Source organism: Protopterus annectens, chromosome 7.part0 (assembly GCF_019279795.1).
Source record: "Protopterus annectens isolate FY-2018-M chromosome 7.part0, PAN1.0, whole genome shotgun sequence".
In the NCBI taxonomy this organism is placed as follows: domain Eukaryota; kingdom Metazoa; phylum Chordata; order Ceratodontiformes; family Protopteridae; genus Protopterus; species Protopterus annectens.
This window is the reverse complement of record NC_056739.1, coordinates 1,591,787,909-1,591,790,408: the sequence shown is the minus strand read 5'-3', so window position 1 is coordinate 1,591,790,408 and position 2,500 is coordinate 1,591,787,909.

The following is a 2,500-nucleotide window of genomic DNA, read 5'->3' as shown; positions in this document are numbered from 1 at the left end:
GCATAAGATATCGTCAGTAGAGATCTACACCTACTTTAACTATATGTATATAATGTGTGTGTGTGTGTGTGTGTGTGTGTGTGTGTGTGTGTGTGTGTGTGTGTGTGTGTGTGTGTGTGTGTGTGTGTGTAAATTAACAGTAAGAATGCAGATACAACTTCTGGTCAGCAAATAATGGGAATAAATGGCACACAGAAGCATTGCTGGAATCCTGTATAGATGCAGTGCCTCACACAAGTAATTTCAGGGTATAACGGTATAAAGCAATAAGCCTTATTTGAGATAAAAAAAAGAAGCCAATACTGGGAAACTCTCATGACTCCACTGATATATGTACATGTTTCTCTCTTGTTACACATCTGGGATAGAATCTATACTTTTCCATCCTGGATCAGAAGCTTCAATCTTGAATTAAGAGAGCCTAAGAAGCATGATTCCTGTACAATTAGAACACACTTTCTGTTTTGAAAATGAGAAGCAAATTCATGATTTGCACAAGCATTTAGCATTGAAAATGTGTATTGACCAATATACCTTAACAATGTTTAGTACCCTCAGCCTTTCCTCCTAGATTTCATACATTTCTTCAGCCATTTCACAGCAGATATGTTTATCACAACAATGACCATATCTTTAGAAATAGATCCAGTCTCACCAGTACATTCTGGCATTGCCTTTTCAAAGGAGAACATGTTCGCCATGTGCAGAAGTTCCACAAAGAGCTCCTGCCATCTCTCAGTAATGCCATGATCAAAGTCATTGTCAGAGTAGGCTGGTCATTCTCTTGTCTGCAAAAATACACCTAAACCTTCCAACATGATGCAAAATCCTTTCTTCTTGACAGATGTCAATATCACTGCTCCAAACTGACTAGCTCCACCCTCTCCTTCCACAATAACATACCCTTACCACCAGCTACAGCACATCTCCTGTGAAGACTCCCTTTTGCTAAACTAACCATCATCACAATGTTTCGCTGATACATCACTGACCTTTTCAAGGTGCTCACCTACGTTTTATCCCCAAAACATATGTCTCTGGTCACCACATACCCCCCCCCCTGCATAACTTCTGGTATATAGTCCTCAATAATTCATTACTTACATTACTTCATCTCTATTGTGTTAGCCATACCTGAGCACCCAATAATCATTGTTCTCTTACTGCCTGAGAGTCTATCTCTAAATATCTTTGTACAAATATTTCCTTTAAACTATATGTATTGTATGGTACAACCACAAAAAACTGTCTTTGTGTTAGGTGCACTAGTGTAAAACCTCAAAAGCAATCCATGTATAATTTTTATAAAACATTCACTTTAATCCATGTGTATTCCACAGTGCAAGTAATTAATTGTTGAACTCTTGATATGTCTCTGTTATAAATTTATAAATGTTTTTGCTTTAATAGATGTTTTGTACATTGTCATAATAACTTTGTGCATGTAACTATGAAGCATTTCTTCCTGTGCTTCTCCTGAAAAGGGGTTTTAATTCCCAAATGCACTTTCCTGGTAGGCAAGTGTAAATAAATAGTAATTAAATAAATAATAAATTGGTTGGTATTACAATTCAATATAATGATCTGATTTCCATTTGGATATGCTTCTATAATTTCCTGAATGGTATCTTCCCTGAGTTTAGGTGTAGTTGATGGTGGAATGTATGGAATGGCAGCATTCAGTATTGTTTGTTGTCCTAGGAGTGGATTAGCAATCCTGTTTGGATTACAACCATTATTTGATTTATCATAGAGCAAATAAACTACCCAAACTGCTATATTGTGCTTAACTAGTAAAATAACCTCACCACTGATTTTGATTTCTGACCTGTTATTCCAAAATAGAGCATACATCCTTTAGAAATAATGAAGGGCAAATACTAATCTTTAGACAGATGTCAAAATGCCCAGAATGTCCAGGTCATTGTATTTCACTGAGTCTTGTAGTTTATCCCATTTATTAACTATTCTACCTGCATTGACCTGACAGATTTTTTATCCCTTTGCTCTCTGACTGTTTCTTGGTAATGTATGTGAATTATTAATCCTGCTTGTAAAGTTACTACTTGGGACAGGGTTTTGATTAGTGCCTCCAACCAGCTAGCCTTCAAGTTCTCTAGTAAAATTATAGAGAAACGTCTGAACTTTTTCATGGGTGGGTTAGTTAGTTTTGATTGAAGTGTGGCTATGTGATAGATTTGTCAGAATGAAACAATCAGTGGCAGACCAGATACCATATGTATAACTTTATGTATAATTACCTATCACAATGTTGAGAGCAAATATAGGGCAAGATAAAACAGAAAAGGCAGTGTGAAATGAAGAGATGAAAAAACACATACTAAATTCAAATATAAATAATATCACTACTGAAACAATACCTAGCACAGCAATCAAACCGTATATACATTTTAAATTATGTAAACCATTATACAATGTATATACCAGTGGGTGTCTACTTCAGATGATCAAAGTTTCAAAACATCGAACATCATATCAT